The following is a 13,444-nucleotide window of genomic DNA, read 5'->3' as shown; positions in this document are numbered from 1 at the left end:
GAAAAATGTCATTGCCCACTACACTGGAACAGATTATCCCTACTCATCCCTTTCACATTTTCAGATTACTTTAGTAACAGATAAAAAGGTCATCACCAAACAATTTTTCTATGACACCTAGATCACAATGTCATAAGGTATTTCTAAGAACTGAGAAAGAATCCAACCTTTATACCTACAGAGCATTGTGCATGTTCTCTGCCTACCACATCACCACAGTCCTGCAGAGGGGTGGCTTCTGCAGTCTTAAGGAGATGGCTGTGGACCATCTGGTCTTCCAAAGAGATTCAGACTCTGGTAGAAATATAGGTGCTACAGTCTACTTTCAATCATGGTTTTATGCTCACTACTCTTATGCTATTCTTCAACTTCCTGATATTAAAGATAGATCTCAACATACAAATCATTTCTTAAAATATTTTAAGCCAATAGACAGCACCAACAGGCCTGTTAGCCTGTTAGCTAACAGTTCTGTTAGCTTAGGAGAAACAGAATTATCCCAATGAACATATAGAACTCAAGTTAAACATCAAATGAGTGCTAACACCCACAATGTGGGCTATAGGGCTTATTTGTGACCTTGAGCATGAAGCTTGGATATAACCACAGTGCTGGTGGGCAAGGGAGATGCTCTTGTGAAGGCTGAGGCTTTCCATCCAGTGATAAGGTCAGGGTGGCCTTCTCGGCCAGTTCTGCTGACACTCAGCCTCTGTGCTTCCTGTGTCCCCAACAATCACCCCACCCTACAGAGTGAGTATATTCTATTGATTTATGTCACCTGTATTTCTGATTTATAAATATATCACCAAAACCTGGAATTAAACTTTCAAAATGTCGAGAATATAAACATGTTTGGATTTCAACTACACTGAAAGGGATAAAAATAAAGGTCTCTCTCCAATAGAAACGAGTTTGCTGAGCAATGAACAAATCATAAAGAGGTACTTTCAACAGGTCTGCCACAGTCCCCAGTAGAAACACACACTTGGGGGAGGCTGCCAAGTGGTGGTCAATTTGTAAAATATATTAGTGCTACAATTGACTATATGTACTAGTAAGATGTTGAACATTGTATGTAGGGTGACCAGGTGGCCCTGCCTCTGTGGAACTGTCCCTGTTTTAGTACGGAACATCTAAGGTCTCAGAAAACCCCTGGGTCCCAGGCAAAATGGACTGGTCAGTCCCAACTGGGTGGAACACTAAGCTGATAAGATAGTGGGTCACGAAGCACACTGAAATCAGCAGCACAACACAAGATCAAGCCAATAGCAAAGAATAATTTGTAAACCTGACATATTAGGGCACCTAAGTGGAGTCAAAGGAGAAGGTGATGTCAAGACAGTAGGTTCTGACAGTGCTGAAGAGAGAAGTGGATATGACACTGGTGCCTTTATGGATACTGTTAAGATATCACTATGTTGTACTGTCATTATGCTGATTTGTTTAGGCTTATCTTACATCTCTCAATCCCTTCTTTGGTGTCACCTATATTTGAGCATTTGAAAATGTGCTGTGAATACAACAAAGTTGAAAATCTCATACAGATGTATATAAACTGATGTATATACAATTCATATCCAGAAAGATCCAATGTTGTAACTCTCTCCTTGGCTTACAATAAGGGATAGATGAGTCCTCATACTTACAATGGGGAGCTGGACTCTCACTATTATTATGTGAACTGAGGATGAAGAAATTGTCAAGTGCCTCAGTCTCTAAGGAGAACCACTCACAACTCGGGCCAAGTTCCTTCCTCCAGGGCTTGCAAGCTCCACAGCCATCAATCACACCCCTGCCCACTTTCCCCAAGTCTATATAAGGAGGTAAATGGAAGGTAAGGCATTCATGGTGTGGAGTCTTGCTGGCAATTTATTTCCCCAAATGCTATTCTTTTCTTGTAATAAAGGCAAAGTCTTCAGAGGCTGCTAGAGATAGAAAAAAAAATCAGACTGAGTGGGAGTGAGCCCAAAGATGACTCTTCGTCACCAACAAGAAAGAATCATATACAAAAAAGGTCTTGCAGCACCTGGGTGGCTCATTGGTTGAATGTCTGTCTGCTTTTGGCTCAGGTAGTGATCCTGGGGTCCTGGAATTGAGTCCCAGAGTCAGGATCCCTGCAGGGAGCCTGCTTCTCCCTCTCTGTGTCTTTCATGAATAAATAAATACAATCTTTAAAAAAACCAAAATACAAAAAAAAAAAAAAAAAAGGTTTCTATCCTTATCCTTATTCTCAGCCACATTCCTTCCAGGGCAAGGAGGGGCTGGTTAATGGTGTATAACAAATGCTCACTTGTACTATGGAGGAAGAGACCAAGGTCTTGGTTTTATCCATCCTCAGTTGTGGAGAAAGCACTAACTAGCAGTCCTGCTTACATTCCCCAAACTGACACTCATAATGATGGTCTACAGGTAATCCTTCCTAATCACCAAAGAAAGAGTACAAAAGAGTCTAAGAATCAGATCAATTTTTATATTAAATATAAATAAAAATTGAAATGTAGAAATATAAGTTTGATTAATTTTATCTGATCATTATCTAGCTAGGCCTACTGAAATACTAACAGAGCTGAGTATGTACCTGACAACAAAAAAGGATTAATTTTCAAAACTAATTTTCACAGAATGCCAAGTTTTGAATGTACCCTCAGCCCTGAGCTGTATGTAACCACTCTGATGTGCAGATTTGAATAGGCGTAGGCCCTAAGAAACTATACTGGGGAGATAATGGTCATTTCATCAATTGTGCCTCTGCTTGCTCAGCCTCCTTGGCAAGGCTTGGGCTGGCCTGGGGGCTCAGAGGCTTCTCCAGCCACTCATTCAACGATGTTTCCATTTTGTCCATGAGTTTCCTTCCACTTGTAGATTATAGCCAGTCACATGGGCTCTGTACGCTTGACCACATTTCTTCTGAGCCCATTAGCACTTACAAAGTTTAGAAATGTTCAAACTATTCATTCCAAGTACACGTGCAACACATTTTCTCCCCTTTAATTTTTAAAAAACTTCTATTTTGGTTTCCATCATAATTGCAGTTCTTTTATTAGTAGAACTTTATAGCTGCTTTTGAACTTCAAACTGTTACTACTTTTGCATTTATCAGACCAGAATCACTTCAAAATGCGGAAACCCTTCCTAATCACGCTTAAATGTGACAAGCACATTAACAAACATATTGGCAGAGATAAAAATGAGGCCCTATAGTTGCTCAACCTGGCTATCGGGGAAAGTAGAACTGATGAGGATTTCAATAAAGTATAATTTGTTTATATATTAAATTTTTTAAGTTGAAAGTAAATAGAGACATTTCTGTACTTGGACCACAATGTTTGCAGTGCAAATAAAGAATAATTCAATCCTTGTGCCAATCCCAAAGATGTTTTGAAGAAAAAACTGGTAGTGCTTAGTGATTACTATGGAGCTGAGGGTGAGAGGAATTTGAACAATGACTTTCTTATCAAGAAGATGGGAGAGAAGGGGCTCCTGGGTGGCAGTTGGTTAAGCGTCTGCCTTCAGCTCAGGTCATAATCCTGGGGTCCTGGGATCAAGTCCCACATGGGGCTCCCTGCTCAGTGGGGAGTCTGCTTCTCCTTCTCCTTCTCCTTCTCCTGCTCCTTTACTCTTGCTCTCACTCACTCTCTCAAATAAATAAATAAATAAATAAAGTCTTTACAAAAAAAAAAAAAGATGGGAGAGAAAGATAAAGCTGTAGCCAAAATAGGGCAAGGTCGCAGGCGGAAAATTAACATACTCAGTTGTTGAGCTTGTTGATCAGAACTGACAATGATCACGCAATTAGAGATTTTTATTAAGGCAATATGAAATCTGAGCTCGCAGAAAGGTGTGAGGTTTGACCAACAGATCTAATTTGAAATTGATAATAAAAGCTGTGAATGAAAACTAAATCTTGAAGAATGTTAGAGCTAGGCAGTGGAGTAAGAGTTGCTAGCAAAGACACAGTAAAAAAAGTCAGGAGAAGTGGGGAGGAAAAATAAAGTGCTAACGAAGTTAAGGCCTAAATTTAAGAAGTAGGCAGAGGTCAGTAAATTTGGAAGGCTTTTTCACACTCACTCTAACTTGGGCTGAATGCCAAAGGCCACGCTAGCACCGAGGATAGAGAGTAAATGTGACTGACACCCTAGTAGGAACCTTGGAGCTCAAAGAACGCTGGAGACGGATAAACCTAAGAACAGGAGAAGGGGACAGGCTGATTTAAAAAAAAAACAACATATAAATTTAGACTATCATTAAAAAACAATTTTTGATAATTTACAGAAATATAATCCATGAGCCCCAGAAATGATTTTACCATTACTTTTTATGGATTGGGATTATTATATCATAACGAGAGTCATAAATTATTAACAAGAAGGGGGGTGGGTTATTGTTATCAGTTTTTGCCAGCCCTTTCACTTCCACACAAGAAGGCAACAGAAACAAAGTAGTGATGCCAAATTTCAGTTTGAACATCTCTGGGAATTTGCCTTTAACAAGAAAAGATCATCACTGTAAATATATTTTCCAATTTGTAACAGCTGAGACTCATAAATGGAGATTGTATGGCACATAACAGCTGACAGATTATCAGCATGTGTTGGCAAGAGGCTTTTGGCTATTAAAAGATAATTAAAACTCACTATAATATTCCAGCTGCTTCATTTAGTCATTTTGCTTTATATGCATTGATAAGGCTCTGATTCACTTGAAATGGACAGTTCCTCTTTATCAGCTTCTTGGGTTAAGCTGGTGAGTGATAGCCCCTCATCCAAGGAGATGCAAATCTCCTTCCAGCTACAAAATTTACCCAGTGTCTTCCTCTGGCTCTAGCATTAATGATTCTGGTCGCCAAGGAGAAGTGGGCTTATCCTTTATCTGGCATAGACAAAGCAAGCAATAGCCTACCCATATTATGTCACTGGAGTAAGTCCTTTCATAACCATCTTCCAGAAAAATAGATGTGCCAGAGAGCAGATCTGTGCTTTCAATGGAGCAAAAATCAAAGAGAACAAGTTTCAGTTGGATTTCAGTTAAACTTATTTTACTGACTGTGAAGACAAACAGTAGGGAACACATTACCACAAGAGACCATGCAACTTTTCATTCTAAAGATTAGGAAAGGAAAAAAAAAGAAAAAGCATGGGAGAAAGTAGTAAAGGACAGCCTTTTTATTTTTAGTATGCACTGTTTAGATCCCAAAGCTGGAAGGAACAGAAATGTATTATAAAACATTTCAAGCTGTTTGTAAATGTGAAATACGAATATTTCTGAGAATCATTCTTGTAGTTTTCAATTAAAGATTTTCAATTCAACTCTATGTGTAGTTTTCCTATATAAGTACCTAATACTAATAAGCACACTAATACTAATAAGTCACACTGATTTAGAGAAGGCTCCAGGGGCTAGGAATTATATGTGCACAGTCATTAGAAAGTCTTAATAAACTAGTCAGGCCTCTGCTTCCAAAAAGAAAATACGGTTTCTCCTCAATTTGCTGCTCCAAGAACAAATCATGCTTTCCCACACTACCAGTGTGGCTATGGCACATGAGATATTTCTCCTCTAAACGTCTCTCTTGGGATCCCTGGGTGGCTCAGTGGTTTAGCGCCTGCCTTTGGCCCAGGGTGTGATCCTGGAGTCCTGGGATCGAGTTCCGCATCAGGCTCCCTGCATGGAGCCTGCTTCTCCCTCTGCCTGTGTCCCTACCTCTCTCTCTCTCTCTGTCTCTCATGAATAAATATAAATATTTATATGAATGAATAAATGAAAAATGAATAAATATAAATATATTTTAAAAGTCTCTCTTTTCTATCTTTGCTTGGCTGTCTCACTCAGAAGTCAGTGGGAGCATCAGCTTATCCTGGAAGCCTTCCCTAAGCATTCAGTGTAGAGTCTGTGGCTTCCATTCTATCCTGGACTTACATCAACATTGTACTGTGATTACCTCTAGACTTCCCTCCCTCCCACCCCAACTACAGTGGGAGCTCCTGGAAGGCCCTCGTCTTGCCTTGCCTAGCTTATAACAGTGCTTCATAAACATTGAATAAATAACTGGGAAAATGGATACAAGAAATTTATCTTTTGAGGAAGAGATTGTTAAAATTTGTATTGTCCTTGTTTTCATCAGAGCTGACAATATCCTCTCTTCCTGAGATTCTGGTAGAAATTAAAAGTTAATAGAAAAATACATTGATAAGGAGGATATCCAGGCCAAGAATGCTCACAGAAAAGGAAAAGATCTCTTCAAAAACAGTTCTCTCTTCAATGTTTCTACCTATTAAACCTCACACTCACTTTGGCGTCAGTCCTCATGATCTGATGTCATTTCAACCTTGGCTGAAGGCATCTCCTTTGTCGTATTACTATCCTCAGTCACATCTACATAGTCACCAGCCAAAGAAAGCATAGAAAGTGATTTGGATACATTTTTATTAAGTCTCGGGGGTCAAGGGCAAAGTGTTCTCTGTTTATGGTTGGGTCAGGCCCAAGAAATCAAATGAGTAATACCAAACCAGTGATACCAAACTTTTGTTTGAGTTTAAAAGTCATTATTGATATTCAAAATGAAAGCAAACTTAAAGGGTTGGTTTATTTCTACCTATGCAGGCCTTCCCTAAGGTATGATGGCCTTTCTGACCTCCCCTTCTGTAATCAGCAACGGCTCTTTTATTAATGATAAATACCACTCTGACCTCATCAATATTGGCTTTACTCTGAAGAATCTCCTACAGCTCCTTAGCATTAGAAACAAAGTCAACTATTTTTGATCTTTGGTTTTAAGTAACACAGCTGCTCAGTAGACCTATGATAGCTTCCTGGGTTTGGTCCTTTCTGCCTTTTTTAAAAAAACTGATGTATCATTGACATACAACATTATATTGGAAACATTATATGTTTCAGTTGTACAACATAATAATTCAATACTTACATATATTGTGAAATTATCACCATAATAAATCTAGTTACCAACCATCACTACATATAGATAAAATATTTTTTCTTGTGGTGATAATTTTAAAAGATTTACTCATTTACCAATTTTCAAATATACACTACAGATTTATTAACTATAGTTGCCATGCTGTATATTATATCTCCATGATTTATTATAGAACTGAAAGTTTGTGCCTTTTGTCTCCCTTCACCATTTTGTCCACCCCCCTCCCCCAACTCACCTCTGGCAACCAATTTATTCTCTGTATCTATGATCCTGGTTTTTTTTTAATTTTTAATTTTTTCAGATTCTACATATAAGTGAGATCATACGGTATTTATCTTTCTGTCTTATTTCACTTAGTATAATGCTCTCAAGGTCCATCAACTGTTGCAAATGGCAAGATGTCATTATTTTTTATGGCAAAATAATATTCCATTCTGTATATATATCATGTCTCCTTTGTTCATTCACATGTTGATAGACACTTAGGTTGCCTGCGTGTCTTGCTTATTGCGAATACTGCTGCAGTGAACATGGGGGTGCATAAATCATTTCAACTTAGTCTTCATTTTCTTCTGATACATATCCAGATGTGGGATTTCTGGATCATATGGGAATCCTATTTTTAATATTTTGAGGAACCTCCATTCTGTTTTCCATAGTAGCTGCACCAATTTACATCTCCACCACAGTGCACAATGGTTCTTTTTACTCCACACACTTGCCAACACTTGTCATTTCTTATCTGTTTGATTATAGCCATTCTAACATTTGTGAGGTGTTATGTCATTGTGATTTTATGAAAACCGTTTTATGTACCTCTTGGTCATCTGTATGTCTTCCTTGAAAAAAATGTCTATTCAGATCCTTTGTCTATTTTTTTTCTTTGTCTATTTTTTAATTGGACCATTTGGTTTGTTTTCGCTATTAAGTTATTTGAGTTCTTTACATATTTTGAATATTAACCCTTTATCAGATAAATGATTTACATATATTTTCTCTCATTCAGGAGGTTGCCTTTTCATTTTGTCGATGGTTTCCTTTGCACGCAGAAGCTTTTTAGTTTGATATAGTCCTACTTGTCCATTTTTGCTTTTGTTGTCTTTGTTCTCGGTGTCAAATTCAAAAAGCCATTACCAAGACCCATGTCAAGGAGCTTACCACTAATGCTCTCTTCTATAAGTTTTATGGTTTCAGTTTACATTCAAGTTTTTAATCTATTTTGAATTCATTTTTGTGTATGGTATAAGATAGTGGTCCAGTTTTGTTCTTTTGCTTGTTAGCTGTCCAGTTGTCCCAGCATCATTTATCGAAGAGACTATCTTTCCACATTGTATATTCCTGGCTCTTTTGTCCTAAATTGATTGACCATATATACATGAGTTTATTTCCAGCCTCTTTTATTCTGCTTCATTGATCCATGTGCCTGTTTTTATGCCAATACCATACTGTTTTGAGTACTATAGCTTTGTAATATAGTTTGAAGCCAGGGAGTGTGATGCCTCTAGCTGTGTCCTCCTTTCTCAAGATTTTCCTTGGCTATTTGGGGTCCTTTTATGTTTCTATATAATTTTTTTATTGTTGATTGTATTTCTGTGAAAAATGCCATGGAAATTTTGACAAAAATTGCACTGAATCTGTAGATTGCTTTGGGTAGTATGAACATTTAAAAGTATCAATTTTAAAAATATTAAGAAACATAATCTATCTCTCCATTTTTATGTCTTCTTCAATTTCTTTCATCAATGTCTTATAGTTCTCAGTATACAGGTCTTTCACCTCTTTGGATCAAATTTATTCTCAGATATTTTATTCATTTTGATGTAACTGTAAATTGGACTGTTTTCTTAATTTCTCTTTCTGGTAGTTTGTTATTAGTGCATAGAAATGCAACAGATTTCTGTGTATTGATTTTGTATCTCTCAACTTTACTGAATTCATCTATTAGTTCTAACAGTTTTTTTAAATGGATATTTAGGTTTTTTTATAGATAATATTATGCCAACTGCAAATAGTGACAGTTTCACTTCCTTTCCAACTTACATGTCTTTGCCTATTTTTTCCTTGTCTAATTACTCTGGGTAGGACTTTTAATATTATCTTGAATAAAATATAATACTGTCTTGTTGTTGATCTTAGAAGAAAAATTTTCAGATTTTTGCCATGAAGTGTGTTAGCTGTGTGTTTGTCATATATGACCTTTATTATGTTGAGGTACATTTCCTCTATACTCACTTTGTTGAGAGTTTTTAAGTAGATGTTGAATTTTGTCAAATGCTTTTTCTTTTTTTTTTTTTTTTTAAAAAGATTTTATTTATTTGTTCATGAAAGACACAGAGAGAGAGAGGCAGAGGCATAGGCAGAAGGAGAAGCAGGCTCTCTGCAGGAGCCCAATGTGGGATTCGATCCTGGGACTCCAGGATCATGCCCCGAGCCAAAAGCAGACGCTCAACTGCTGAGCCACCCAGGCATCCCATGTCAAATACTTTTTCTGCATCTACTGAAATAATTATATAATTTTTATCCTTCATTTTGTTAACGTGGTGTATCATGATGAATGATTTGTGAACGTCAAGCCAAGCCATCCTTGTACCCATGAGATAAATCCCACTTGATCATGGTGTATGATTCTTTTAATGTATTGTTGAATTTTGTTTGCTAATATTTTGTTGAGTATTTCTGCTTCTATATCAGGGATATTGGCCTATATGACAATTTTCTTGTGGAATCCTTGTCTGGTTTTGGTATTAGGGTAATGCTGGACTTGTAAGATGAGTTTGGAAATATTCTCTCTTTTTCTGTTTTTTGAAAGAATTTGAGAAAGATTGGTATTGGTTCTTCTTTGAATGTGAAATACAATTCACTAATAAGCCATCTGGTCTTGACATTTTGTTTTTAGAGAATTTTTATATAATTGATTCAATCTCCTTAGTAATAGTCAGTCTGTTCAGATTTTCTATTTCTTCATGATTCATTCATTCATTCATTCATCCAATTCAGTCTTGGAAGATTGTATGTTGCTAGGAATTTGTCCACTTCTTCTAGGTTGTCCAGTTTGTTGATGTACAATTGTTCACAGTAATCTCTTATGATCCTTTACATTTCTGTGGTATCAGCTGTAAAGTCTCTTTCATTTCTGATATTAGTTACTTGAGTCCTCTCTTTTTTCTTGGTGAGTGTACCTAAAGGTAATTCTGTTTATCTTTTCAAAGAACTAGCTCTTGGATTCATTGATCTTTTCCACTGTGATTTTAGTCTTTATGTCATTTATTTCTGCTTTGCTTTTCGTTATTTCTTTCACGTTGGGCTTCATTTTTTCTTTTTTATCTAGTTCTTTAAGGTATGTAGGTTGCTATTTGAGATTTTTGTTTCATGCGAGGCATTCATCACTGTGAGCTGCTTTTGCAGCATCCCATAACTTTTGGTATGCTGCATTTCCATTTTTATTTGTTTCAAAAAGTCTTGATTTCTTCATTGACCCATTAGTTGTTCAATAGCATTTTATTTACTTTCCACATATTTGCAGATTTTCCAGTGAAGAAAGTTTTGTAATTGATTTTTAGTTTCATACCATTGTGGTCAGAAAAGATGCTTGATATGATTTCAATCTTTTTAAATTTGTTAATACTTCTTTTGTGGCCTATATAAACTGGAGTACATTCCATGTACACATGAGAAGGATGTATAATCGTTTGATTTTGGATGGAAGGTTCTGCATACATCTGTTAAGTCCATCTAGTCTAACATACAATTTAAAGCCAACGTTTCCTTGCTGATTTTCTGTCTGGATGATCTACTCATTGATGTAAGTGGGGTTTTGAAGTTCCCTACTATAATTTTATCGCTATTTCTCCCTTTAGGACTGTTAATATTTGCTTTATATATTTAGGTGCTCCCGTGTTGGATGCATAAATATTTATAAATGGTATATCTTCTTGTTGGGTTGACCCCTTAATCAATACATAATGCCCTCCTTTGTCTCTTATTATAGACTTTGTTTAAAGTTTATTGTGTCTGATATAAGTATAGTTACCCCAGCTTCCTTTTGGTTTCCACTTCCATGGAATATCTTTTTCCATTCCTTTATTTTCAGTCTGTGTATGTCTTTATATCTGAAGGGAGTCTTCTGTAGGCAGCATATAGATGTGTCTTGTTTTTAACCATTCAGCTGCTGTATATCTTTTGATTTAGTCTATTTACATTTAGTTATTGATAGGTATGTACTTATTGCCATTTTGTTCTAGCTATTTTGTAGTTCTTCTGTTTCTTTCCTCTTCTCTTGCTCTTTTCCTTTGTGGTTTGATGACTTTCTTTAGTGCTATGCTTAGATTCCTTTCTCATTATCTTTTGTGTACTACAGGTTTTTGTGTGGTAAGGCTTACAACTTATGTTTAAAACAGTCTATTTAAGTTGCTAACAATTTAAGTTTGAATGTATTTTGAAGCTCTACATTTTTACTCTCTCCCCAAGTTTTATATGTCACATTTTACATCTTTTTATTGTGTGTATCCCTTAACTAATTGTTGTAGTTCCAGTTATTTTTACTACTTTGTCTTTTAACCGTCATACTAGCTTTATAAATGATTAATCCACTACCTTTACTACTCAGTTGACCCTTGAACAACTTGAGTTTGATCTTCATGGATCCACTAATACATGGATTTTTTTCAATAAATACAGTATAGTACTGTAATTGTATTTTCTCTTTATGATTTTCTATTCTCTAGCTTATTTTATTGTAAGAATATGGTCTATAATACATATTGCATACAAAATATGTGTTAATTGACTACGATATTGGTAAGGCTTGTGGTCAAAGGTAGGCTATTGTTACATTTTTGCAGAGTCCAGAGTTATGTGTGGATTTCTGAATGTGCAGGAGATTGGTGCCCCTATCCTCTTGCATTATTCAAGGGTAAACTATATATTCAGCTTTACCAGTGAGATTTATATTTTCATGTTTTTTTGTTATTAACTACTGCCTTTTCTTTTCAGCTTAAAAAAATCCTTTAACATTTCTTTTAAGGCCAGTTTAAAAGTGATTAACTCCTTCAACTTTTGCTTGTCTGGAAAACTCTCTTTATAATTCTGAATGGTAAAAATTTGCTGGGTGGAGTATTCTTGTTTGAAATTCTTTTTTTTAATTAAAAAAAATTTTTATTGAAGTCGATTTGCCAACATATAGTATAACACCCAGTGCTCATCCCATCAAGTGTCCTCCTCAGTGTCCATCACCCGGTTACCCCATCCCCCTGCCCACCTCCCCTTACACTACCCTTTGTTCATTTCTCAGAGTTAGGAGTCTCTCATGAAATTCTTTTTTCTTTCAGCTCTTTGAATATATTGTGCCACTCCCTTATGGCCTGCAGTGTTGTCACTGAATAATCTGCTCATAATCTTATATAGAAATTATTTTAAATGCAACAAATTGTTTTTCTCTTTCTGTTTTTAAGATTCTCTCCTTGTCTTTAACTTTTGAGAATATTAATTATGTGTCATGGTGTGGGGCTTTTTTGGGCCCATTTTATTTGGAACTTCTACACTTCCTGGATCTGGAGGTCTGTTTCTACAGGTTAGGGCAGGTTTTAGCCATTATTTCTTCAAATACATTTTCTGCCCCCTTCACTCTCTTTTCTCCTCTTGAGACTCCTATAATGCAAATGTTTTTCTGCTTGATGTTGTTTTCCATAAATTCCTTAAGCTATCTTCACTTTTTTTTCCCTTCTCTTTCCTTTTTGCTGCTCTGATTGGGTTAAGTTCCTCTGCCTTGCCTTCAAATTCACTGATCTTTTCTTTTACTTCATCTCATCTGTTGTTGAACACCCACTGGTGTATTTTTCAGTTCAGTTATTCTATTCTTCAGTTCCATGACCTGTGCCTGGAACTTTCCTCTATTTTCTATCTTGTCTTTGAAGTTCTCACTGTGTTCATTCATTCTTTTTGATTATTACCATTACTTTGAACTCTTTATCAAGTAAATTACTTATTTCATTTAAGACTTTTTCTGAGATTTTTATCTTGTTCTTTCATTTGGAACTTATTCCCTAATTTCTTCATTATACTTGATTTTCTGTGTTGGTTTCTATGCGTTAGATGAAACTTCTCCCGTCTTAAAGGGCTGGCCTTGCGTAGGAGATGAGCTTTAGCATTCAACACTGTCCCAACTCTTAGTTGTCTCTCAAACCTTTGTGATTGTCCAAGCAGCCTATTTTATTTTTTAAAGATTTTATTTATTTATTCATGAGAGACACACACAGAGAGAGAGAGAGTCAGAGATGTAGGCAGAGGGAGAAGCAGGCTCCATGCAAGGAGCCTGATATGAGACTCGATCCCTGAACTCCAGGATCACACCCTGAGCCCAAGGCAGATGCTCAACCACTGAGCCACCCAGGCATCCCACCTAATTTATTTTTAATAGCTCCCAGTAGTTAAGGGTTTGCCAAGATCAGTGTTCCAAAGGGTAAGATTTCAGTAAGCACCTAGACTCAGGCAGGGGCTGAGCCAAACACCAGT

General features: G+C 36.5%; 1 protein-coding gene across 21 annotated transcripts in view; it reads right to left on the bottom strand.

The window, feature by feature from the left end:
- STARD13 (StAR related lipid transfer domain containing 13) overlaps positions 1-13,444 on the bottom strand; it is a 511,253-nt gene that overhangs the window by 137,213 nt on the left and 360,596 nt on the right. The gene's annotated exons all lie outside the window — the stretch shown is intronic.

The sequence above is a fragment of the Canis lupus genome, chromosome 25 (genome assembly GCF_003254725.2).
Source record: "Canis lupus dingo isolate Sandy chromosome 25, ASM325472v2, whole genome shotgun sequence".
Taxonomy (NCBI): Eukaryota; Metazoa; Chordata; class Mammalia; order Carnivora; family Canidae; genus Canis; species Canis lupus.
The sequence above is the reverse complement of the archived record's forward strand: the minus strand, read 5'-3'. Positions and strand labels throughout refer to the sequence as shown.